Source organism: Pseudopipra pipra, chromosome 14 (genome assembly GCF_036250125.1).
Source record: "Pseudopipra pipra isolate bDixPip1 chromosome 14, bDixPip1.hap1, whole genome shotgun sequence".
In the NCBI taxonomy this organism is placed as follows: Eukaryota; Metazoa; Chordata; class Aves; order Passeriformes; family Pipridae; genus Pseudopipra; species Pseudopipra pipra.
Genome location: NC_087562.1, coordinates 14513895 through 14541704, shown reverse-complemented (window position 1 = coordinate 14541704; position 27810 = coordinate 14513895). Strand labels below are relative to the sequence as shown.

General features: G+C 39.2%; 1 protein-coding gene across 1 annotated transcript in view; it reads right to left on the bottom strand.

Annotated features, from left to right (window-relative positions):
- VSTM2B (V-set and transmembrane domain containing 2B) overlaps positions 1-25818 on the bottom strand; it is a 118070-nt gene extending 92252 nt beyond the window's left edge. The window contains exon 1 of the mRNA XM_064671207.1: positions 25767-25818. The gene's annotated coding sequence lies outside the window, so the exon portion shown is untranslated. The remainder of the gene's footprint in view (positions 1-25766) is intronic.
- Positions 25819-27810: the final 1992 nt, after the last annotated feature.

The window sequence follows — 27810 nt, the reverse complement described above, 5'->3', positions numbered from 1 at the left end:
GCTCTGATCACAGAGTGATGGTGTCTGCAGCACAGTACAGCTGCCTGATGATGAATTGCATAAACTCACAGCTGCAGCCTGGAGTTTCACCTCATCAGGTGCCCCAGCCCTGGGCACAGTCTAATTAACTTGATATTGCTGATCCCAGCTAGGCTGGTTCCTACTGCCACCTTACTATAAAGTATAGGCTGATTTCTTCCCTAGTCTTGATCGTTTCATGATGTTATTTTTGAAAGCATTTAATCTAGGGCAGGATTTTGCTAGTGGATGGGAGTAAGATAAAGAAGCAAATTCAGATTCTGGCTCACTGAAAGGACATAACCTTTGGGTTAAATTCTATTTTGATAACCTCTGATGCTAAATCAATATGAAATCACTATAAAGTGCTATAAACTTGCAGTGTGATTTCAAGGAACACAGTAACACCACAATATTATTAGGTGCTAACATTACAGATTCTTTTTTAACCTCAATTCTGAGGTCAGTCGATAGAGCTTTGAGGCTGGATAGAAAGAACAGACAGACTTTTCTTGTTATAATCTAAATCCCACCACAGATCATTTGTTCCCACAGTCAAAGTGGCTGAAGTATCTGCACTGCAGTTTAGCAGCATTATTCAGAATGCAAAGTGACTTTCACCCCGTTCTCTCTTGCTTACAAAGGTCAGTTTTGTAAAACCTGTCATCTTGATTGATATTCTAATCTAACCCTTTTATAAATTGTTTAGTTGATAGTTGTAGCCTTTTGCAGTGGCAGTGGCTGTTTTTCTCCAGGTTATTGAGAAAACTGAAGTGTGCAACAAGTGCTAAAGATGCTGCCAGTGGCAACATGCCAGTTCATGCAGCTCCTCTCGAGCATGAGTGAATCTTTACCAACACCAGCACAGAAGATTGTGGCAAAATGGTTCCTTCCAGTTAGAAAAGTCAGAGAGTCATCTAAGCCAAATCCTTACAAGACCATAAATTTTGATCATCTCGCATAGATATATTTTCATGTCTGAGATAAAACTTTTGGTCAGAATGAGACCTCAGAACACCACAAATTCCCTGTGTTTACTAAGGTAAGAGGTACCTGAGATGAAACACGGCCCTCACCCCATCTTTTGTGTGTTCAGCATGGACACTTGAAACTGTCTATTCTTTGTCTTAGCAAGTTCCCAGAACAGACAAAAATGAATAGTGAGAAAAAAACCTTCTCATTTCTTTTTGTCATGAAAAAAGATTTTTTTTTTTTTTCGAGTCTTGACAAAGCCACACATTTCCAAATGCCAATTAATGTTGAAAACATTCTGCATTCAGAAAAGCTCTATTTCAATAGGCTGAGAAGGTCAGGAAGAAAACAGTTATTACAGCTTTACTGCAGTGTGAAATTCTAGGAAGATATCAAGATTTACCTTGGAAAGGCTAATTTATGACCTCAATAGATAATGCAAAAATTATTATTATACAAAATTTTGACATTCTTTATAATGCTTATTGCAGGATTTGAACAAAGGAATCTTTCATGCATCCAAAATAAGTCTCAAAATAAGTCTCAAATACAAAAATGCTAGAAGTCTCAACATATTGCCTGTGTTTTAGAGGAAGATTTCTTTTGAAACCTGTTCTTTCCTACTTTCACTCCTAGATTATGTCTGCTAGGTCTGTATACGAAAATACGTGATGAAAAGTAGCAAAGATTCAGAAGACACTCCAGCTAAGTTGGAAAGTAAATGTCATAAGACAAAGAGGCAAAAATCAATACATTTCAGATTTAAAGCTACATATTCTCTTAACATGACATTAATTCAAAAATTGACTGCCATTCAACTGAAAAGAAAGTCTCTCTTTTCTCTATAATCCTCGTAAGGTTTGTTCTATTAATACATTGTACCTTTTTTTTCTGAGTGCTGCCTCAATGCAAAGCTTCAAACTTGCTTTGTTTAAGTGCTCTCCTGAAGTTCTTTATTTCACTATATAGCCTTTGGAAAACTGGATGAACTGTGCTGAAAAAGCCAGAAAATTACTCTGGACTTACCTTCTAGCTGCAGATGTTCCCTAATACTTCCCAAACAAGGAAAATAACAAGGGAAGCTTAATTTCACCCATGACTACTTACCAGCAATTTTCTGGTGCAATCCAGATACATATTTTTTACATTTTTGGGAATAACAGAGGAAGTGTGTAGTGTTAGTAGGGCTTATAAATTTCACAGTTTCACTCCAGAGAGGTCCTCTGGGCTTCCCTTTGAGAAGAATGACCACCAAGAACCAAACAGAATCCCTTGAAGATTAACATCACTAATTATTTGTCATTCTCTTTTCCCTTGTAAAATTCAGGATGTTAACAGCAAACTAGACTACGTGCCTCCAGATCTCACTCTGAGTTTCTTAATCATATGCACACATAGGATATGTTTTGTCTTTGTTTAAATGTATAGTTGATTACTCCTCTTACTGCAACCTACAGACCATGGGCTGTGACTGCTGTAAGGCAAAAGGTGCCACACAAAGAATATCTGTACTAACTGCACATTGGGATAATTCAATGCATTTTATCACTGTTTGCTTCAGTATAGCTAATTCTCATCAAGACACAAATCTACTGAGTCACAGCAATTAGAAAGAAGAAAGTTTGTGATTTGAGCACACACTGATTGGGTGCTCTAATGTTTATTTGGGATTGCACTGAGGTCATTCACCTCAGTGCCCTCAAGTGCCATTTAGAGGGGTAAGTCCACAATCCTGCTGGACTGTCTTGCATCCCCATTATGACACAGGTCTATGAAATCTTTTTTTGGCTTATGTGCCTTTCCATGGAATAATTTCCTATCCTAATCACAGAAAAATATTATCTTTATAAATAGGGACAACACAGTATGACTACACTACATGATGGCTGTGCAACCAAGAGCAGTTTTTTAGCCCCCTACCACACTTTCAGACAGAACTGCTGGTTCATAAAATCCCAGCCAATGTGTCCCTAAGCATGCTGTCTAGATGCTCTATATTTAAACTGAAAAATCAGTATCTATTGTTATCATTAAATTGTGTCCCTCTGGAGTCAATACCTCGCCTTTATCAAGTAGAAAAGCAGAAAAACATATAATCAAGGTAAGAGGCTGAAGAGGTGGATGCTTAACTGTGTTACAAACTTTCTTTAATTAAAGTCTCTCTTAACCTGCTCTTAATCAAAGCAAATGGCAAGTGGCATGCTCAGCAGGTGGATACAGCTGTGCATAACAACCATGCAGGTGTTTAATTTTATATTTGGCAGGTACAGCAAACAGCATTCAAACATTTGAGGATGAGGGGGTGGTTAGTGAGGGAGGGTTTCCAAGACACATGCCACTGAAAAAGGGAGATTATTCTGCCACTATTAAGTTACTCAATCAACTTCACTACTTTTGTGTTAAGTCCCAGTTTGAATTACAGGGGCAGATGTATAATCTATGAGGCTTTCCAGAGTAATCCCTCTTTCTTGCCCCTCCACCCCCGTATTTTTTTAAAGGCTAACTGTACTGAACTGCAGAATTCTGTCTTCTCATATACCCAAAGAAGTTCTCACTTTTTTTCTCCTATTCCCAATACAAAGACACTGAATGAATCAGAAGAGACAGAAACAAACCCATCCTAGGTAGAAATTTATCACTGACAGAGCCAGGAGCTCCAGAAACATGTGAAGAAGGCAGTGAGAGAGGTTGCATGAAGAGAAAAGAAACCCAAACCCAGAACTTACCAGACAAAGTGCAAATCCAAAAAAGCAATCACTGAGATTGTCACAAAATAAAAAGAGTATTCATTTTAACTACAATTCTGCCAGAAATGTAATTAGAATGAAAAACAGTAATTCAAAACAAAGCCAGGGAAGGCTTAATTTTGCATTTCACAAACATCTGTTATCCCCTACACCCCTAGTAATTCACAGTATCATTTACCTGCAAGAATAAAATTAAATAAGCCCAGGCAAATGAAACACAGGGAAAATGGTAAGTATTTGGCATTTTCCATATAAAATACACCAAAGGAAGGAATTTTGGCAGAGCAAAGGATCAGTGCAGAAACACAGCTTGAAAGGGAAGGTTACTGAAAGGCAAAAATGCCAGTACAATCATCTACATCAATAGGCATTATCCAGACATTCATTACAGCTACAGACAAGGAAGGAGGCAGAAGGTGGATGAGGCAGAATATGCAATTTCAAAGCATGGAGTCAGTGTTGATGTTAAAGTGATTCAGAGACTGCCAAGATTATTTTTCCACTCATTTTCATGTACTACAGTAGATTAGCAAAAAATAGATTACACACTTCCATAATATGCCTTCCCCTCATATTCCCCTGATACACTATATTCTTTCAAATTAGAATAGAAATATCCAGCAGATTCCCTCTGTGTTTTTCCATGCACAGAAAGCAGTTCAAATACCCTTGTTTAACAATCTGAATATAAAGAGGAAAGGAGCTATTTAAGGATTTCTTCCATCAGTATCTCCCAGATTACTGAAAATACCTTTTGGCCCTCTGTTTGCATCTGCTAGCAAACTCTGAGATAGCTGGTAGAATAATATGAACTCTAAAACTTTTTCAGCTCCTTTCCAGTTCCTTTGGCATTCCTCTGTAGTCCTCAAGTGGAATGTCACCCCACAGCTGGAGAAACAGTGACTTGGGTAACTATCAAAACCAAAGCACACGGCAGTTTAACACCAAAATTACTGAATAAGGTTCCTTGTACTGAGCTTTGTAAGCATATGGACCCTTTCTTGCAATAAAAAAAATATTTGTTTTGCTTTCAGTCAGATTAATTGCCAGTGCAACCCTGTAAGCACTTCAGGTGCTCTTTGGGTGACCATGATTTCCATTGTAACAAGAGATACATCACCCAGAATCCTCTAGAAAGTCCAAGAAATTAAGCAGATTTACAGATGAACTGCCAAAAAGATCAAGTTCTGAGAGCACTGCTGTGAACAATTCCCCTTTTCTGGCTTTAGTTTTTACAGTCTGGAAGGGGAATCATCTGCCACTGTTGAGAGATACATTTGTGACTTTAAAACACAAGGTTCTGAACAAAAGAGTTTAGAAGACTAAAACCAAGGCACCCAATAGACTAAAACATTTCCCATATGTTCTTATGGTAGCACTATACCTGCTACTAGGAAAAGCATCTTTCTACAGAATAACATTGTACAGTAATTCCTAATTTAATTCACCTTCACCTTAAACACCCAACCTACACATTTGCACTTTTACCTTGATACGACTGAAACTGAAGAGTCCAGGATTTGAAACACATTCTAACAATGTTCCTTTTTTTCCATAATAGCCAGATTTCAAACAAATAAAAACCAGTGACAATCTTTTCCAAGAGAATACTGATCAAATTAGCTATTATCAGCTACTTTGTTACATAGACCACAAGAATCTATAAAACCACCATCAAATAGTAGGTTCTTCAACTATCAGTGATGCAAACTAAGGTACCCTAAGGTTTCAAAGTATCTAATTTGTCTGGAAAGGATCTTGCTGCTGTGTCTCCTGAGGGAAGGATCACATCGAGGCACATTTGAAGGGCTCTGCTGCAGAACTGCTCCATACCCAGGGGCACAGAATTCCTCCAGGAGCTGAGAGGAGCCACACTGGGATACCACTGGCATCTCCCACCAGAATAAGTTATCAGTGCCATGTAGCATAGCAGGTGAGGAATATGTTTGCATAAATAAATCTACTTAACTTTTCCTGACTGAAGTAAAACTGTGCATGTCTATACACAGAACAGTTTATATCTGTCTGATGAAGCAAATTGTTCTCTCATCTGAAGCCAATCCAATCCAAGACATATAACGTTATATTTCAAACACTGAATTTTCAACATTAAATATCACAATTAACTGCAATGATTAGAAATATTGGCAACTTTTTCTAAGTATTTTTTAGTGTAAGATCTGCCTGGATCGTTTTGAACTGCAAGTTTTTAATAGCAAACATGTTAAACATGTAAAAGTCGTTGAGAAAGGGGAAAATTAAAATAATAGAGTGACTGTCTTTACCTATAGTCCATAGCATAAATTCAGTCCAAAGCTATATTTCATCACACATTCCTTAAAAACATAAACTTTATTTAGTCAGCATTTTGATTTCCAAAATTTTTCCTCTTCTGTTTTTGCAATCATAACATGATTTTGTTAAATATTTAAAGGCTTCTCTCTCAGCAATAAGCAAATTTTCATTTGTATAGCAGATGAAGTTATACCTTGGAGAATTACAAATATAAACAGAATAAGTATTCAGGTCAAAATAAAAATAAAGTTAGTCTAAAAAATTTGCAGGAAATAGCATAATTTATATTTACCTAATTCACATAGAATTAAAGTGGGAGAAGCTGTGTATCCAAAACTAACTTTTATGATAACCTATAAATAACCTTTTATGATAACTTCCACAAATAGTTGTTATATTTATAACATATCTAACCAGCTAAACTATATTAGCCATATTTGCATTTCAGAGTGGTTATTTTTGCAGCTAGCATATTAATTTCCTTAAAATTAATAATTTATTATGGTTATTTTTCATTTCTCCCTTGTGTGTATTTTCAAGAAAATGGTGTCCTAAGGCTTGAATAATTACCAGCCAAATACTAGCTACTTACCTTGATCTTTGCTCAAGATACATGTGCATGTGTGTGTTATTAGGGCTTCCTAGTATTTTCTCCAGCAGGCAATATTAGATAAGACTAGAAGATAAAGCTATAAGTAGCTTCAAATTCTTTTAGAATCAGGATGATTCAAAATTTTTATACCAACAGTCAGAAGTTCTGTAGGGGCATCCCCTTTGGTCTCCACAGATTATTTGGGCCCACAATTTCAAACCACATTCTCTGATTTGGTCACAGACAGTGGCAGAGCCAGGTGAAACACAGGTAAGGTACTGTGGGGCCCCTTCTTGAGTGAAACAGGACTGCAGTCATGGAAAGCAACTTTCCATGTTTTAAAAAATTAAACCAAGATGATTCCAGCAGTTGCTGCTGTTTTAAAAGGGCATTTCAGGTTTGGCAGTAGCACATTCCTTCTGTCCTGGCAGCCACCTCTTCCATCTCTGCCTCCCAGCCCAGGTGGCTTCTCAAGTCAGAGATCAGCACTGGCAGCCACAGACATATAATAATCTCTGGGATCTGCCACCCTGTCCTTGACCAGAAGTGGATTATACTTATGGTTGAAGTTAGGGAGAAAGGGGAAGGGAATACCAAAGGCTAATACAATAGCTTTCTAGTGAGCTTCTATGGTCATGGGCACTGAAACTTTCTGTTCTTGATATTTTTATGTTCCACTCTTAAAGCTGCTTGGTTTGTTCCATGTGTTTCGAGCAAAATCTATAAAAACAGCCTGAAGACAATGACATTTAAAAATGTTATCCTTCAGCTTGGCCATCCAGTTTGATTCTGGGCAGAAACAAAGCCAGGCTCAGCACAGTTTAGGGAATGCAATGGCACAAGTAGTGAGTGGGAATGATCTGTTGTCCCACTGAACCACTCCTATCCCCAAGGACCTGCCAGAGGCAGATCCATGACAGGTCTGAAGGAGCACATTGGGGCAGAATCAGCATGTGGGCTCCCATTTCCACTGCTGGCCCAGAGTTTGGGATCACACTAATAAACATGACCCACTGGAGAAAAGAGCCTATTGCCTACAAAGGGCATGTCTCACAGTCACTGTCCTGTGAAGGACACCTCTGAAGGAAAAGTGGATGGAGGTCATCAGTGATTAATTATTATTATTACTGCTTAATTATTTGCCTCAAAAGACAACAATCTTTTGGGAATCTTCTGAGTGTGAAGCAAGCTGCTGCCTACTCTGCTTCAGTTAAGACTGAAATCCTTGGAAAATATTAGAATCTGACTATTTGTTATAGTTCAGTACAGACACTACACTTTATAGGCAGTATACACTGTCTCCCAGGTTCAGCAGATAACATACAAACTGCAAATAGATATAAGTCATCTTTCTCAGAGGAAAGAAAAATGCATTTTCTTCACTGTAAACTACATGTAAACATAAAAATGGGAACTACCCAGGCAGCAAATGGATTTTTCTCTCCCGTTCAACTTGCAAAACATGCCCTGATACAGTAACTAATGCAGAAGGGTACAAATTGCATATCTACAACTGCTGTTTCTTATACAAACTTCCTAAGTATGAATGCTAAATAGACACTTGCGCTGACTTCTAGGCCCTAAACCTGTCAGCTTTCCCTATAATCACTTTAAACATTTAAAAAAATTCAGAAGGTTTTCATAAGGACTAAAGCATTAGTAGTTGCAGCATAAGCTCAAGATGGAATTTACTGCTATCGTTCTCCATCTAATGTTTGCACAAGACTAATCGATTGAGACGTTCCCAGATGGTTTTAACATTTAACAGGATCCATAGAATGACAGTAAGAATTTTTAATACTCATAGAGTCACAGAAGAGTGGCATCAATAAGACAAATTGTATGAGTAACTGGCATTAGAATGCACTGGCAATGCACCCAAAAAGTTATTTTTAAGGACTACGACAAGAAGTATTCCAATTAGGCTACGTAAATTACCAGAATATAACCATCATTACTGAAAAGAGAACTTCCCTTGTTACCATAAAATGAATTCATTGTACAGACTGGAGAAATATATACTCTTTTGACTTATTAATAAAATAAAAGGAACAAGTTATAATTAAATGGATCTTAAATTGCAATAATTACCTAGAAACAATGAACAGACAGGCACAGGTGAACACTACGCACATCAAAGCACGCACCGAAGAAAATGAGAATAAATGTTTGCTCTCTCTTTTACATGCTGTGTCTTCAAGTAAGCAACCTGGTTTCAGCTCAGCCAACCAACATAGCTGATGCAATTAAACAATAATACAGGTTTATTATATAACCAAATGGAAAGCTGTAGACAGGTCTGAACAGCACTAAAAGAAGATTTAATTAAGTTTGTAGAAGATCTAATTATACAATGCTGGAACCAAAGTGTAGGAACTGGATCTGTTCAGCTCTGACACTTCTTTCCAGCTTTTTATTCTAGAATTTCAAAGATTATTTAAAAAATAATAAAGGAAGAAAAAAGGAGCAGTTGGTCTGAAGTAATGAATTTTTCACTTCAAAAAAGAGAAAGGTACACTGCAACAGAATAAATGGCAGCTGCACCAGAGACAAGCTTTTATATTTACCCTCTAAACAAGCGGAATATCCATTGCTTTTCATAAAATGAAAGTGTGAAAATCTAAGTGAATTTCACTGCTACATCCCCCTTCTTAATGCACATCAGCTTGACAAACACATGCCTAAAGTCCCTGACATCCGTGTCGTTCAGCTGCCAGCCCTGCAGCTCAGCCATCAGCCAACTCCCCTGTCCCTTTGCCCCGCTCTGCTGGTGGTGTTCAGGGGACTGTTGTCTCCCCAATGCCAGGGGGCAGGGGGCCTGGTGGTCTCCTCCTTACACAGCTCTCCCTTCACCCTGTGACATGTTCCCTCCCAGTGACACAGCCCCTGTTTCCAGCTGCCCAAGGGCTGGGGAGCAGCAGCATCGTGTGGGCAGCTGGGCTCTGTGAGCTCCTTTCTTTGCTCTGCTTCTCACCCTCTTGCAGGACCCCCCTCAGTCCTCAAAAGCTGCACATGCTTTATTTAGACCTGAACCATTAGCTCAGTCGGCTCTTCCTTGGAACAAAGTCTCCTTTTCCAACAGCAGAAGTTAACAATTGAGGTGCACTACGATGGTGGCCTTCTCCCTCACAAAGGTTCACTGTGCTCCAGACTGTAAGAATTGCCACCATGTCCCCCCCCCAAAAAAAAAAAAAAAAAGGCACAGGGCAAGAAATATGGAAAGGGAAATGCCAGTTTGACTGAGATCAGGCCTGGCTCCAGTGAGATCAGGCAGCACAAGCGATGTGTTGCAGAGGACACTCAGAGGCACAGGCAGGTTTCAACCTCCTCTGCCTGCCATGCTCCCCTCACACCAGCTGCCAGTGTGTCTCAGCTGCATTCTTATTAGCTATGATTTAAAAGTATGATGATAAATGCTTTTAGTAAATACACAAGTGACATTTTAGGGCTGTCAGTGAAATAAATTGGTGTTAAGGTACATTCCTCATTATCTAGTTTTGTCCAGAATACCTAAATTAGTTTCTCCAGAGGTTTTTTTTCTAGTTACTGTTCCGTGGTTGCCTCTGCACTTGATCAGTGATTTCTTTTTGCTCCCTTAGCTGTTGTCTATACAATGACATGCTTAGACACATCTGAGAAATTCGAGTGTCTTGTTCTCCTCACTCATGTCTATCTCAATTGAATTCTCTTTCAGTTCTCTTTTCCTCTCAGACAATTCCTTGTTAGTATAAATCACCTGTCATTTATCTGATAGATTTAGTTGGATCCAAACTGAGAATGCTGAGATAATTCTCTCTCACAATAGCATTTTTATTTTACCATTCTGACATTCCATATAGCAAAACTCTATTTTAATATTATAGATTGTGAAATTACAGGTCTGTTAAAAAGAGTAGTCTAAGAGAGATTTCTGACTGTTCAGTAGGTGTTCTGAAGTAGTCTTTTTAGCCATGATTTTCACTTCCTGTCAAAGAAATGTGTTTTCATGTACCACCATTACAGGGAGAGATTCTACATGCTGAAAAAATATGTGTGTATGGAGTGTAAAAATACTGTTCACCCGTATTGATTGAAATAGAATGAAACAACAGTAAAACTTTAAAATTTGGGGGTTATCATGAGAACTAGACAATATTGAGCCTACAGTATTTCCAAGGCAGGGCTTAGGGTGGTCAGCTCGGACCCACTGCACAGTGAGGTCAGGGTGAACCCTTGACCCACTTCAGCCCTGCATGGAATGTTAGTGTAAAACACAGCACATGGATGTGAATGTGTGTGTTCAGAGCAGCACTTTGAGACCTCTGGTTTTGGGGGGCTGTTTTTTTTTTTTTTTTTTTTTTTTTTTTTTCTTTTTTCTCCCTTGCCCTGTTTGAAGTCTTTGGAACAGGGGTGGTTTTGGACTCCATGTGCCTCCTCCCTCCCACCTGACAAGGCTGCTGACACACAGGGCACAGGGCAGAGCTCTGTGGTTACTCTGGCCTTGATGGGTTCTTCCTCTGAATATCTCCCAGCTGCATTTGGAGTGCAATGCCAGCCTGGCCTTGTGTCTTTTCCTTCTGAGGGAGGACTTCAGCCCAGCCAACTAAGTCACTAAATACCATGTAAAGGAGACAGTGCCCACTAAGCAATACGAACGTCCTTGGTGACTTCAAGAGCTTTGGCTCATGCCAGGACTGCCTTTGTCTTCACAGGAGAGTAAAAATTTAGGAACAACCTACAGATATTTTCTAATCAGAATATGAATAGCTCACTAATAGCAACAAGTTGACACTATGGGATGAGAGAATGAAACTGAAGATAAATGTGGGAAGCACAGTAACCGTTCCATGTATCAACTGAAAAAAAAAGCACTTTTCTAAATACTGGTAGAAAAAGCCGGGTTTTAAAGAGGTTTTCCTTTCCTCAACAAACATTATAAATAATTTATGCCTCATTATAACATGATTGGGGCAGACACTAATTCATTAGGCCTTCAGGGATTTGAGGAGAATCCTTTCAGATGAATGCAATCAGACCTTTGGTTATCACAGATTCCTAAAATCATGCCACGGTTGTTGGTTCAATTATACTTTTTTGAATACTCCTCAAATACAAAATGATAAAAACTTCTTTAGCAATATCTTTACAACTGTGGTAATGCATTATGAATTTAATTCCAGTGCACTCACACTGAAGGTACCCATTTTCACCCTCATTTAATACATTACCCCCTGGGGGATTCATTTTGACAAAGAGAGTACATGCTCCGAAAACAGCTTCAAAAATTATGATACACTGCAAGTAATGTTCTTAATTTTGGAAACAGGGACTTGATTATGTTTGTAATTTCCAAAATTCATTGCCTGCTATTCTGTTCAAAATCTCCAAGCTACTAAGGAATAGCAATGCCCTTCTGGTAGGGCTGGCAGGACCTTCACCATATGGAGATTATCCTCCACGCAATAACATGATGAACTCAAAGCCCATTAAAAGCACTGCTGAAAGGACACAGGAAATCCTGAGCTTAAGAAAAGCTAGAAGGGGAAGGATGTCATTTAATTTTATTGACATGTTAGGGACACTTACTCTTTTCTTAAATTTAATGTTATCATTTTTAGACAGATACCACTGTGCTAATATATGCATTTAGCTGTGCAGAATGGGAAAAAAAGAGAATAAAGAACACCAAGCCTCTGTTTTCAAGTGTAGGAGACAAGTAACAATTGACTGCAGAAGTGTGTGCTGACAATGCAAGTCTATAAACGGCTGACCATCTTGTCTGTGCTTTTGCAAAGCTTACTTTCACTAAGTGATTTAAAAAAAAGTAAATATAATCTTTATGAAAAAAAACCACTAACTGATATCTAATAGTGTCTATTTTAAATGCCAATAAATGTCTTGCCAATGAATTACAAATGAAAACACATTTTATACATTAAAAAGTGGAAGTTTTGGCTTTACCTGTTCTTACATGGTATCAGTTATATGAACTACAAATGCATTTCTACCATTTATTCTATTAAATGCTCTTCAAAAACATGACTTTCTATTCATAATACCTCAAATTTATGATGGAATTATATTGCTAGGAGACTAAGAAAACAGAAAGTTTCCAGACATCTCTGTTGAAAACCTACTGATAACTTTTGTGAAATGCAGATAAGTCACAATCTGGGTTAGATAAAAAATGGCCCTTCTGACTACAGTCTGTAGCTAATGAAGGGCAGCACATAAGAATTATCATAACAATGGGTTTTATTTCTCTCAGAGTTACAGTCTCACTTTTCCATAATTCTGCTGTTTATAGTCTCTGAACTTAGAAGTTAGTTCTGCTGTGGGCCAAATGCTGAACATTTTGGCCATGAACCCATGAAAGAACAGACACATTTTAGAAGATAAGACCTACTGGCATCTCTGAGAAGTTACTTACACGTCATAGGAAGAAGTTAGTTACATATGTTTGCTGTTAAGCCTATGAATCTGATTAATTTTCTAAGGAGGATACTATAGCATCCCAGAAGGTAAGTATTAATTCTATGCCATTTTACAGATGGGAAAACCATCCACCAGGTCACTGAAAAACGTTGAGACCATAAGAGTGGAGTCCAGCCAAGCTTCCATCCTACTTGACACAGATTGTGTCTTTCCCTTATTTTTTATGCAGCAGAAATCTCACCTTTTTTTTTTTTTTAAATTAGCACTGCATTAACCCCTATTTACAATGATTGCTTCATTTTTGTATTCTGCTTACAACTAACAGCAATTCTCCTCTCTGCTTTCAGACTACATAGCTTGAGGAAATTTCTTGATCCTAGTTTCCCAGTCACAGGCTTCCCCTTTGTTGTAAAATCTCTACAAAACTGTTCATGTCAACATCCAGACATACTTTTTGTTGCCTCTACTAACACTTGTGCTATAACAGTTAACTTCTCAGTTATGTAAGGCATCTAAGAGTCAACTGCTTTACATATTGCTATAGAGTATCTTCTAGACATGGTTTCCTTGATATTGTACCTAATTCAGCACCTTCTAGATAACAATTAGATTACCTGGTAACCTCGGGCACCCCTCAACTGAAATATCAACAACAGAGAACCATCCACTTGTTTCCTACTCTGTGCAGAAATATTTTTGTTGCTGGGTAATACACAGCTTACAGAAAGTCACATGTTTAATGAAATGAAAGACTGAGTAAAAATAAATAAACAAACTGCTCTGCTACAAGCCTCTGATCTCCTCTGTGCTCCTTATGCTACATGATATTGGCTCTTTGGATGGAACCACAACTGACTCACAGAAGTGTAGGTATTTCCATTTAAGATTCTTACCTTCTCCTTGGAAATCTAGCTTGAATGCAGCTGCAGTGGTGAAAAGCAGAGAGGAAATGAAACATTGGCAGAAGCTTTTATTCACAAGAGCAACCAAGTCACATCCACACAGATCCCACGGACTCTCCCAGCTGAAGGACCTCTTCAGCCAGCCAGAGACAGGTGAGCACAGAAAACCAATCCATCCTCTGCACAGCCTGCACAGACATTTCAGGGAGATCTCTCTACGGTCCTACCCCAGGACTGTGGGATATCAGGACCTCAAAACCACAGGCACACACCACCTTTAATAGATAAAAGTTAAACTCAGAGTTATTCTTCTGTTTTTACAACTCTGAACACAACAGCAAAATTTAAATGCCCAAAAGCTCCCCTAACACTTTGGAAGCAAACAGAAAGCTGTGGTACATGCTAAGAAATTCTGCTACAGAGAACAGCAACATCTCAAAGAGCCATCATGACTGTTACTCCCTCAGGGTACCACAGAATAATAGGAGCTCATTTGGAAACAGATAAAACCATGTGGCTGAATGAAGTCGAGCCTCTACTGTGGCCTTCAACATGGTTAGTCCTTTCAGCAATATCTGCAGTACAGTTTTATGGTGCACATTCAGTCTGGCTGTAAAAAGAGATGTTACAGACAAAGTAAAAGAAAATTCATTCAAAATGATATTGATCAAATTGCAAGATCAGTGAACAGTGAAACAGGTATGTCTTCCTGTAGGTCTTTGTCACTGATTGACTGTAGAGCCATTAGTGTGAATGTGTTTTCCTAATGGGTGAGCAGAATTGACTTCTGAATGACAATGTTTCTCCTCCAGGCTCATACAGCCCAAAAAATGCAAGCTTTGCTGGACTTTAAAGAGCAAAGGTTCTCACTGCCCCAGAGAGAACTCAATTTCTTTTTTCAAAGACAATATATTTGATAGTAAGTTATATTTTAATTGTGACAGTTAAGTAGAAGGAACCTATAAACCCCTGACAAAAAGCAAAGCAACATATTTCCCAATGTATGGGAACTCTGTAATGTAATGGGCTTTTGCACTTTGCTTCTGTTTTCTTGTGTATCAATGACATGTACATCTCACTTTGTATCTCAACAATAGCTTAACAAGCAAGCAAGCAGGCATGGTAGTTCTCTGAGAGGCTTACCAAGGGACATTTAAATGTGGGGAAGTAGATTAAAAGTTCAGAAAACAATGTGAAGAACTGAAAAGGACTCAAAATGCTTCAGCCAAATGACAGTGGTGCAACACTGACACGGCTTAAAAGGACTTTTCAAATGGGATTCCCCGGTGTGCACACCCCACCAGCCTGCAAAATCTTCCCCTTCAGCATCTAGACCCACAGACCACATGGAACAGAAGTGAGACAGGAGCTGTAACTGGGACCTGAGGAATCTGTGAGTGTTTGGGAGTACTGTGGGAATTTCCCCAGTGTGAGCAATGCCAGTCCAGCAGCAGGAGCCACGGAAGCTCCTGGTTTCACTGCTCTCGAGGACACCCAGGTGTGCATGGCTTTATGCACCTGAGCAATCCAGAAAGTGGAATTTTTCAGCCCCCTTCTCCACAATCATACACAGTTAAACTATTAATGGAGAAAAAAAGAAAACTCAGCTTTATGTCTGACTGGCAAAGCTGCCAGAGGTCCCACAGAATACTTAACAATTAGTTTTTACAGAGCATTGTAGGCAGAAACCTTGAAGCCTGATGAGGTTTAAAGTCAGTATTTCACTGTCTGAGACAAGAAACTGCTCTGGTTATTGCTCATACTGACTCCATGTCCAGTCAACAACCATACAAATAAATTATCTGTCACTTCTGATATTCTTGTCATTTCCAGAGATATTGCATATTTTCATGCATTTATACAGGAATAATTTATCAGATATGCTTATAAGAACTCAGCTATTCTAGAGAGTACTAAATCCTTCACCACTGCTGAGAAGGACTACAGAAAATCTGAAAGATTGGAGGGGAAAAATGTTGCCCAAGCAGTTTCCATTCTGCAGCTCTGCCCTGCTGTAGAGTGCACTTGCACAATGAAGCTTCTGGGATATTACAGATTATTCTTTAAAACTTCATCTAGTAAGTGCAGTTCAATTTAAATAAACTGGTAAATATTCCTGAATGAACATAACTGATTGTTACTATACATGGCACTAAAATTTAGGAGTAGATAGCTGCAAATAAAATAAAATGTGTTGTTCTCTAATAATCAGTTTGATGTCTGTCCTTTCTTTGAAGACTAAATTCTCAGGCATCTACAAGAAGAATAAGTTTGGCTTTGCAATCCTAAAGCAAGGAGCCTTTCCTCTTCCTTTCAGTCTTCCTTTCCTCTGCCACAAAGATTCCCAACAGGCCTTGCATAATTTGGCTTCAAAGTTCTGAGGGGTTCCCAACTGCTGATAAAATTAACAGGAAATGAGTGCACTGCAACTTGCAGAGTTAGGTCCATGTGACAACACTTGGGCAACATCAAATCACTGTCGACAGTGCAGAAATTAAACCACTTCCAATATGAAATATGGAACAGCAACATTTCTCCTCTTATTCTTTTAAATGCAGCAGCAGATCCCAAGTGGTAGGGGAAGGGAGTAACATTCACCAGGTTTGAACATCTGTCTCTGAAACAGTTTCGTGCTTCCAAACCCCGCCCAGTATGACATTAAAGAGAAAGAAAAAAGAAAAAAAAAAGGTGTCTAAGTTCAAAAATTAAGCTTCCTTAGAGTTTGAAATAACAGATATTGTACATAGAGGACAACCTCTCCAAAATTAAAATGTCTCCCTGCACAAATGATAAAATGTAATCCTAGAGCCAAAAAAATAAAAGTAGGTGCAGCTGGTTCTTTTTATAATTTTTGAAAGCATAAGAAAATTATATCAAATACATTATGAAACAGATGTTCTATATGAAATGAATGTTCTACTAATTTAAGAGGAAATTGGAAGCAGACATTAAAGGGCTATATGATGTAGAAAATCATTGGAGACCGCTACTGATAATTGCTAATTACAGTCATTACTAATGTTTTGTCATGCAGGAGTTACAGGTCAATTCCTAACTCTAGACCTTGTTCCATGTTCTTGCTCTATGTAATAGTGACACACTTCTACCATCAGAGGAAAGGTTTTGTCAGCACTTCCACTATAAACCTCTTACTGGGACTTGAAACTTTGTCATCAAAATGCACTTCAGGGTGAAAATTGGTATGGAAAGTCCCAGTCTAACAAAATCACAGTAAGCATGTTGCAAATATTAAATCAGAGAAAGGCTGAGGTTGGTCAGGACCTGTGGAGATCATCTCATCCAACCTCCTTGCTCAGAGCTGTTTCCAATGGAGACTCAAATATCTCTATACAGAGAAAATCCAAAAACTGTCCAGAGAACCTGGTCCGGTGCTTGACTGTCCTTACAGAAAAACATTGTTCTCATGGTTATATCAGTTATATTCAATTACACTATCAATCACATATTATGTATCATATTTAAGAAAATAAGTTTTAAGTTGGCAAGAGTTATTACTATTGCCAGCTCACCATGACCTGACTATCTGAAAAGAATGAAACCATAACTCATTGCTGAGGTGCCTCTGTATTTGAGACAGGCTTCATGTGTGACTCACGTACACTGGACCCCTGCCATTGTCAGTGTAAAATTTGGCATGGCCAGAAAACCAATTAAATTTGAATTTTCAAGCCAAAAACATGGCTCTAGTATTTGATAAAACGCTGTGTAAAATTTTAAGTGCCTAAAGGTGATGACTTCTCTCAGTAATCCAGCTGTAAGGCAAAAAAAAGAGCACTGGAATGTGACTTCCTTTAATCCCCTTGACATAAACAATGGAATAATTTTACTGAAATTTAAAAACTAAGAAAGATGGCCAGACATTCACTGTAAGAGATGTCAAGCAAGACTGCAAAAGGGTAAAACACAGTAAAATAAACCCAGGAAGGTATAAATGAATTTTTGCATTTAAGGAACAGGTACTGAAAGGAAAAATACAACTATTTATATACAATACTATAATACCACCTAGTCACATGCACAGTTACTAGGATTACTCATAAAATCTTTTTTCCTCATAGAGTTTGGTTTAAGTACATTATCTGAAAATGTGCAAAAGATAGTTAACTCATTAATCTAAACTCCATGTTGTTTTAACACAATTTTACTATGTTTTGATCATTTTCTCAAATTGCACCAGTAAAGTTCTCAAGTTGTTTTTTATCAGTACATTGTGGAGAAGTTATTATAGTGATAAACTTTTAAATCTTATAGGCAGTTGTAGGATCATCCATGCATTACTTTTTGCCTGCTTGTTCTATCACTTCAATCTCCTTTCCAAGTCTCCCATTATCTCAAGCAGATGCTTATAAATCTTGTGTATAGTTTTGTTTTTATTTGTGGAAAGACAGACTTCTTTTGGTCCCTCTAGTTTTTGCTGGACAATGCTCAGTCATTGATCACCACTGACTTTTTTGATATTTTTAATGATAGAAATGTTCACATTTCCTCTTTTATTCCTTTTCTTATTTTTTTGGTAACATCTGCACATCATCTGTCTACTGTGATAGTCATTTCATATTTAGAAGACAGATAACAATAATTCTGACAGTGGAGTAGACATGTTCCTGTGTATTTGAACTAAAGCTCTATTCAGGGCCGATTTGAGAATGGGGTTATTTGTGGCATTCTTCAATTCTCTTTTTTGAGGCCACAAAGACAATACAAAAGCTCACATATGACATGTTTAATCATACTGATATCCTGGGCTGATATAACCTCTGCAATCCATTCTCTCAACAAGCAGCTGGGAAAAATAGATGCCAGATTTACTGATTTCATACAGGGCCTAGGCCACTGGCAAATAATTAGCTATGAAACTGCTCTTTGTTCTTCTTTTCAGTTCTCTCCTCCACAGAAGAAATGGAGCCTTCCTCCCAACACAAAAAGCAACAGGGTTGCATTCTGTGTCTGCAAATCCAGTGCTGCCACAGAGCACTTAACACAAACTTACTTGGTTGTTTTGTTAAAAGACTGATTCCACTCACATACACACAGAAAGAAAGAAAATCCATACTGAGAGAAAGCTCTAATTAACAGATTTCTCTTGAGCACAGATGAGTACCCAGAGATGAAAAGGCTCAGATTACCTACTTCATGCTGATAAAGTGCAAAATGAAACCCTGATCAGCTTTGGAAAGGCATTCCATTGCATTTAGCTACACCATTACGAATGAACAAAAAAGATTTGGCTGAAATTACTTATTAAGAAATGAAACAAGGAATAGGTGGGGAGGGTTTGGTGGTGGGGGTAGGAGGGTTATATTTTGGTTTGGGGTTTGTTTGTTGAAGGATTGTTTGTTTTGTTTTGTTTCTATAAATTGAACTAATCAGGCAAGATGGAAAGTTTATTTTCAAACTTCTTAAAACTGAGTTTTTCTTACTAGTCTGCTTATCTATCCATGGTGCTGATCTTAACTGAGAGCCTTGCATGCCCCCCGTTTAGCTCTGTAAATCTTCAAGGTAGTGTCCACGAGCTTTGAATTCCAGCTACATACAGACAAAAGCATCTCTCCACCAATGCCAGGGTTGTTCACTGTCTCCCATACACGTGGGACTGTGAGCAACATATAGACTATGGAAAGGGATCCCTCATATACAGAGTTGAGCTATGCAAACAGCCTGGAGACAGAGAAATCTCCAAGATCTCTCTCCCCAGAATCCTCACTTCCAGCAGAACAAAACCTCTATTCTTTTGTATGTTCTTCTGGTGCTTTAGTCTTCTCTTTCTGCCTCTACTTCCCTGCAGCTGTGCTCATGCCTGTTCCAGCACCCCCTTCAAATTCCTTCCAAACCAGAGATAGCAAAGCCTGCAACAAACTTCCCCACATCCAGGATGGTCCTTTCAGCCTGGGAGTCTAACGTTTGACAGACATATTAAATCATAACAGTTAACAATTCAGTGAGAGTAAGTCCAAGTAGGGCAAATGCAACACTCTCAGGCCTTATGGGGACTCTCTGAACCATATGACAACTGGTGCTAATGCTTAACAAATGTCTTCCAAACACTGTGGAAAGAATATGGTTTCGTTGATATGCTGTTCTGATGGATTTGTGGAATGAAAGTCACTGCATAGCTGCATTTCTGAGACAAGTTTTATACCTCATTAAAGCAGTACATAAGCTGTACAATTATACATCCATATGTCACTGCCAAATTTATACTCTTTTACATACTGTTAGATTAAGATGGTTTCACTTCATTGCTCTGCAAATGGACTTTTGAAAGAATATTTCACTCAAATTTTTGTGCAGCACTGACAGGCAAAGCACATGAAAGAACATAGGGTTCCTTGTATGAATGCAGCACCTATGATATGCCCTGAAATAAAAAAACATGACATGAAGAAACAATTTTTACACTCTTCCACTACAGTGACCTTTTCAAAGTGTAGGCTGTAGTCCAGTGTCCCCTTCCCCCACCAAGAGGCACCATTTTAGAACCAATTCCACTGGATTATGCTATAATGCACTGTGATGTCTCTTGATCTGACCCACTTCTTCAAGTCTGATGGGTTTTTGTTTACACTGGAAGACATCTGATCCAAAGCAGCAGGAGGATTACATCACTGTCTAATTAGAATAACTTTTCAATTTATAGTGAATAATGAATACACACCATTGGATGCTGCTGTCTAGTGGACTGCATGAAGAACCAGCAGAACTGAGTTCTGCCCCTTAAGGCAAAAATGAAAACAAAACAAAACAAAAAAGGAAAACAACCCCAAACCTTTAGCTGATATCATGTATCTAGCTCTCTGTCACGCAGCCTGCTCGGTTGTCATTTCTTTCCCTCCTGAAAGAGACTGCTTTGCTGCAGACACTCATATCAAGAGACTTGTCTAGCAGCTACAGCAGGGCAGAAAATTCACTTCATGTTTTAGAGGCAGCTGGTGAAAGACCAGATAGAGCTAGAAATTTCAAAGGCAATGTTGCCTCCCTGCTCCCTTTGCCCCAGCAAAGCTATCTCAGGAGTAACTGAAGTGAGTCTCCAAAATTGATGCATTTGCAAAATTCTTATGGTTCTGGCAAAACTGAAGCCATAGGTTTTTGTGCAGAACATTTTCAGGGAACCATACAGGATCATTCAATCCTGTAACAATAAATATACCTACATATAGGGTGCAAGGAAAAACATCATGGATAGGAAACAAACCGGATAATTAAAGGAGAGGATAAAGGTAGCAAGCAGTAGTCATAAAAGCTTGAAGGAATTATGAATACCCTGGACAGACTTTTTCCCACAGGTGACTGCAGAATGTCTCTGCAATTGCTCTTCCTTGATTTAAGAACAGAGATGCATTTATTGCATGTAGCTTGTTCTTATGGCAAAGCCAGATGGGAAGCTTGTAGGGCTGCTACTTAACACAACTGCTTACACATGAAGCTGCATTACAGGAGAAAAGCTGTGTGAAAAGGATCAAAATGCTGAAATGCATCTGGCTTAGTGCACAGCAGTAAACAGAAGCAAATATATTATGGTAGTTCAATTACTGATAGGATACTAGAGCCTATTCAAGACTTAATATTTAATTATCTTTAGACTACATCAGTTGTTAAGCTGTCAGCAGCATCTTGTAGAGGCTACATAGGTGGACATCTGCTACAGCCTGAGAATACCACACACCAGCAGAGCTGTTTGCCACAAATACACAGGAAGAAATTCAGGAACTCACATTACAACTACATCTTTCACATAAAACATATTTACAACAGGGATACGTCTCTTGGATCACCCTGAAGCTGGTAGGAGGCAGAAGGATAAACTGCACTGACTCGGGGCTCACTGGAGGGAGTAGTGAATCCTGAGGTAAGGGAGATGAAAGAGCACTGTTTAAATAAATCCTCTGCACTCAACCACCCTGACATCCAGCTGAAACTAAGCTTACCTACCTCTCTTGCATGCAAAATATTGTTGTGACAAATCATTCAGTTTGCAAAGTCAAGTCCAGTTAAGCTTAATTTGGCTTCTTCGAGCAGACACTACAGCACTCTGCATGCACAATTCCATGAATGTATGCTTTTTTCCTACCCCAGGAACATCCTCAGTTGGACAACTCTCACAGACAGCAGCCCTAAGTACTCCACTGATCCCAGGGGCTGCCACCCCAAGCACCCACCACCTGTACCAGCCCTTCTGGAACTTGCTTGATTAAAGCAGGTCTGAATGTATCCCTGACCCTGTGCAGGTGCAGGAAAAGTGAGGTCTTAATTAGAAGCCAGCTCAGCCTCTAACAAAGCACATGCTTTGTAACTGAGTAACATGACTAGATTTAGCTGGATTCTTATGAGAATAACAAAAAAGGCTCATCCCCAGCAACAGAACAACCCTCTAGACAATGTGTCTGGTCTGAAACGTGGAAGTGTGAGAGCTTTCCAGCCAACAATTAAGAATGTAGTCTCCTTCCAAGAAGAAGCTCAATTATTTCTGCTGACAGAGCCCCAAATTCATCCCATAGCAGCAGCCAAGTATACTTCAGCTTGACAAAGCTCAACTCAGCAGAAACAAATCTTAGAAAATGGACATACAAAGAAACCTTAACTCTAGGAAGCACAACCAGCTACATCTACATCATATCTTACAGGCTTGCATTTCCTCTGCACTGCACAGTGACAGCAAAGCACAGCACAGCTAAGTGCATCGCTTTTTAATGATCTTTGAGAAGTTAAAGAGGACAATAAGTTTCTTCCTAGCTAAGCCATATGTCTGAAATGGTGAGGAATGTGAACATCTGCAGTGGATTGAAAACAGCCTCTTGCACTCTATAGCATTTGCAGAATTCTTCACCCTCTTTAATGGGCACCAAGTAACAGCAATGCTGCACCATAAATGTTCCTTTCATTTGTGGGATGATCAATTATCAGCAATCCCAAAAGCACATTCCCTCATGATGCTAAAAATCTGAAAATGTAGGGTTTGTGTTTTCATATTGTGCACAGTTTGAGTACAGAACTAGCCAAATATGTCCAGTCATCCTTTTGCCATTGCAAGTCAGTGTATTTTAACCATCTTTTAGGTCACTAAGTACACAGGGGAGATTTATAGCAATTGATAATGGATAAGGTGACTTAGAAATTTTGCAGGAAGAAGCTGAAACTTTCCATTCCTTCTTGTCAGGTCTCTAGGGCCATTAGGATTTGGTACTGTAAATGAACCTTAAAGATTTGTTTAAACTACAACTGCATTTGGCTAAGTAATTTTTTTCCTTAATACAAACTGTTTCTTTGTCTTCTACAAGGTCATACAGCAGGGATTTAGGGTTATTAAGTTGTTGGTTTTTTTTTTAATTTGTGTTCTGCATTTGTTTCAAACACAATTTCTTTTTTGTATTTTTTTTGGCTCTAACCTTCCAGTGTGGGTTAAAGACGCGAGTATTAAAATGCAAAGTCAAATACAAGTTATTTTCACAAGCACTAATGTAAAAAAAGGTCTATTTTCCTATTTTCTAGACTAATATTTACCATCTTTGACAGATTGATTGCTGAGCAGATTGCTGCATATTTCAGCATTATCTTTTAACAACTTGACAGATCCACCTATTTTCCTGTGATTATTTTATCCCAAGTTGGAAGCCTAATAGTTCCTTTTTGACATGCTGAATCACAGGATTTGTAGCATAGCACAGACTCTTGTGATTTATTGTTAGTATTTTGATGATGCTTTACAGAGCACATTTGGATTTCCAGCAGTGTTGCTTTGTTAGGCCTGATCTGCTCAGAAATACAGCCAGCAGCCCCAGTAACCCTGGGAGGATCTGTATTCCACCAGCAGAAGCACAAGTGAGGCAGCCACCTGAAAGGCTTGAATTGAGGATCAGGAGGTCACTCGGGAACCATTGACTACTGCAACAGCAAGGAGGGCCTGCTTTCTTAGCAGAGAAGGAAATCTTGGACAAGTTAATTCTGGATATTCAGTAAATGCCAGCAATTTCCTCTGCCAATTGTTTAAATATACAGCATAGAAGCATGGGATGGACAGCTAAAAATGCACACAGACACAGCACAATAGCAGAGGGAATATACAGTTCCATACAAAGATGTTCTGTTGTAAATGCAAGCAAAAGACATAAAGCAAATTGCTTTAATAGCAACTACCCTTTCAAGGAAGTGCATCATACACAATTCTGCCACCCAAATCCAGAGAGTGAAAAATTCTTCATATTGTTCCTCCAGTCACTTCAGCTTTCTGTGTTTTCAGATTATAAGTGGTAATTCTGCTAATTATTTCCAGCAAGGTTCCTAGGGTTGTTACAGAAAGGATTTTTCAACCAGTGAAGCACACTAGAAGCTTTATTTATTTTCATAATGATTGCATATTCATAGGAAGCAATACTGGAAGGGACCTCCTGGGTCATCAAATGCAATTCCCTGCTATCACAGGCAGCCACACAACACAGACACTTCATAAACAAGCAAGTTCCATCTTAGAAGTAATTTGGTTTCTTGTCCCCACTACTCTAAATGGAAAGTTGCTCCAGAACCTCAACCTTCTCATTACCAAATTAAATTTATTTGTAGAAAGTTTATTTCAGTTCTGGTGCCAACGCTGCCCTTTAACTCAACATTTCTACCTTCCATTTGGTCCATTTATAGACAGCAACCACAATTGCTCCCATTCTACCTTTGCCATATGATATAAAGTACAGTGTATATCCACACAACCGTTTATATACTAAACTAGTCTCTTTAATTTTCAGAGACCCTTTTTTAAGCCCTGGGAAAGTCTGTGCCACATTAGAGCACCCAGCTTGAGGCTTTTTTAGGGTAAGACAACCTGACTGATTGGTGTTTTGTCAGCCATACCAATTTACATCAACTGAGAGTGCAAGAAAAGAAACACAAATCACCACGTCTAATGAATGTCTAATGTCATGCAGGTGAGCACTGTGAAGTCAGTCAAAGCCTGCAGATGCCTAAAATTGTGAATGGAAACTCTTTATCGCTATGAGATGTTACGTAGAAGTCATATTTCTCCAGGTCCCTCATCATGCCAGCACGTAAGAGATTTTTGTGAGCCTAACACATTCATAATGAGACAAACACCTAGTTAGGGCATGTCTAAGGAATGGGAATACTTGTTACTGAGACCCCAAGGCCACATTTCCTGCTCTGGGAGTGGTGGCAGAGGATGGAGATACAATGCAAAAGTAGCCCCAGGAGATTCCTGGTCCCTGTGTGCGCTTGCTGCCCTCAGTGCTCACCACAAAGTGACCTGAGACAAAAGGCAACTGCACCAGTCCACAGACAGGAGCTCCAAGGGAAGAAAATAGGAATTCTGCTATGCCTGAGCATCCAGCCTGCACTGTTCAGGAAAGCTGAGTATCTTGCAAGTACTCTGAATATCTGAATGCATTTTCTCTGTGCACCTGTACTTTAACACAGCTGTGGGGCTGGAGCCAAGAAAAACAGTTTTGAAGCAGTGAAGTTACAATACAGCTCCAGAGTTACACTGACATCAGACCCGTAAGTTTCTTGTTGAAACTTTCATTGGGATAACAAGAAAATCAAATTTTGTGATTTGAGGGCACCAGGGCATAATTCACATTAAAAAAACCTCCAGTCTTTACTGCAAAAACCTTCAGTATAGATTATATTATCCTCCTTTTCTGTACTGTGGCACAGATGACTTGTACCTACAGCATAAACACATATACACAAATTAACATGTTCTCCAATTTTACCAGGGACAAAAAGCAGTAGCAGGCTCCTCTGGAAATAAGGGAACAAAAGGGCATAGCTCAGAATGGCTACAGAAGAGTTGCTACTTACCTCTAGTTTGCCCAGGTGAGGTCCATTTCTGGCTTTTCTTTGATCAGCATATCTGTAAAAAATACAGATGTTGCATATGATGTAGATATTTCAGATATTATACAGCAGTTGCCTCTCAGAATACTTGCTGGGGATTGAGAAGTCACAGGCCTATAGCTCTTGTATATTAAAAAGTGTAGATATTTTCTTGATACTTAAATGCAAGTAGATAACTTCATAGCAGAGTCCCCTAAACCTTCAGAAGAACTAAAATTCATTTATAACAACATTGATAGATATATTTATTACTCAGAAAATTGATTGGCTTAGAAAGGAATTTTAAGGTATTCCCTACATCTACATTAGAACATAAGAAATTCCGGTTACAAATATTGTAATGTAAAATGAACTATTGAATCAATTGAGCAACAAGCTCTGAAAACTGGCAGAAAAAGATGAATAATGTAAAAGGATTTTTTGATCAATAAGGTAGGAGTAAAATGCATTACTAAATATGAGATCTGTCAGACAGAATAAGACACCTTAATAAACCTGTTTGTGTCAACTCCTAACCAGCCAGATTTGAATCAAGATTATGATAATATAAAAAGCAGACAGTTGGAAGCAAGTTTGAATTACCAGAAGATAAACATGCACAGAGTGAATTTTACAGAGAAGATTAGGAACACTTATTGTGAAATAGCCTGATGTGAGCTCTATAGATTGCTTAATAAAAGTGTGTTTACAATAATATCAGAAACAAAAGAAAAGAACCTGTAAAAAAACTGATGGGTTTGAAATGGGCAAAGGCACTATGGTAAGATTATGAGTCCACTTTAACATAAAGATAAGACACCTTTTCAGAAACTGAATTCAAAGATAGGAGAGTTACCTCCTGCCAAGGTAAGGAGTATTTTTTCCACATAAAGCAGTATTTTACATATGTAAAAAAGAATATGGAGAACAACCAAGAAGAAAACACTTCTCCCCAGTTCCTGACTTCAGCTCATAAGGCCTCAGAGCTGGAGAGGTAATGCCTGGTAGTGCTTGGTGTGGGGCTGGAAATGGCACAGCTGCAGCTCCCACGCTGCTCCTCTGCTTTCCAACTCAACTGCAAATTGCCTGGTAAGAGGCACCAGGCTGGAAGCTGTCACACTCAAAACAGCTTTAACAGAGTTACAAGTACTAACTTATAGCCTCAGACAGCTTCTAATCAGTGTATCGACAGTGAGTGGGAAGGCACTAACTTTGGAGATATCAATTTAAATTATTTGCTCCACAACAGAATTGTTAGGTAACTTCAGGCGAATCATTGAAGGCTTTACAGCCTTAGTTAGCCAGACACAGGAGCCCAAATCCAGTAAATCTTCATACAGACATGCCCATAGCAAAGCCCAAAATGTACTGCTTTATCTTCCAGGCTATTGTAGGCACAGAGTTATTGAATTCACCACAGATGCCACTGGACAAATTCAAAAAGTAGCTGGCACTCATTCAACTGCAGCAGGGGATGTCATCCCACTCCTCGAGAGTGGGCCACGGGAACCTCACAAGGCTTGACAAGACCAAGCACAAGGTGCTGCACCTGGGTCAGGGCAACCCTGGTATCAGTCCAGGCTGGGGGTGAAGAGGATGAGAGCAGCCCTGGGGAGAAGGACTTGGGGGTGCTGCTGGGTGAGAGGCTGGAGCTGCCCCAGCCATGTGCTCTGGCACCCAGAACCCCCGTGTATGGGCTCATCCCACAGCATGGGCAGCAGGGCAGGGGGGGATTCTGCCCCTCTGCCCCCTCAGGTGACACCTCACCTGCAGAGCTGCCTCCAGCCCTGGGGTCTCAGCACAGGGAGGACTTGGAGCTGCTGGAGTGAGCCCAGAGGAGGCACCAAGAGGATCAGAGGGATGAGCAGCTCTGCTACGAGGAAAGGCTGGAGAGTTGGGATTGTTCAGTCTGGAGAAGAGAAGGCTTCAGGGTGACCTAATTGTGACCTTCCAGTGCTGGAAGGGAGCCCACAAGAAAGGCTCTTTTACAAAGGCATGTAGTGACAGGACAAGGGGGGAATGGCTTCAG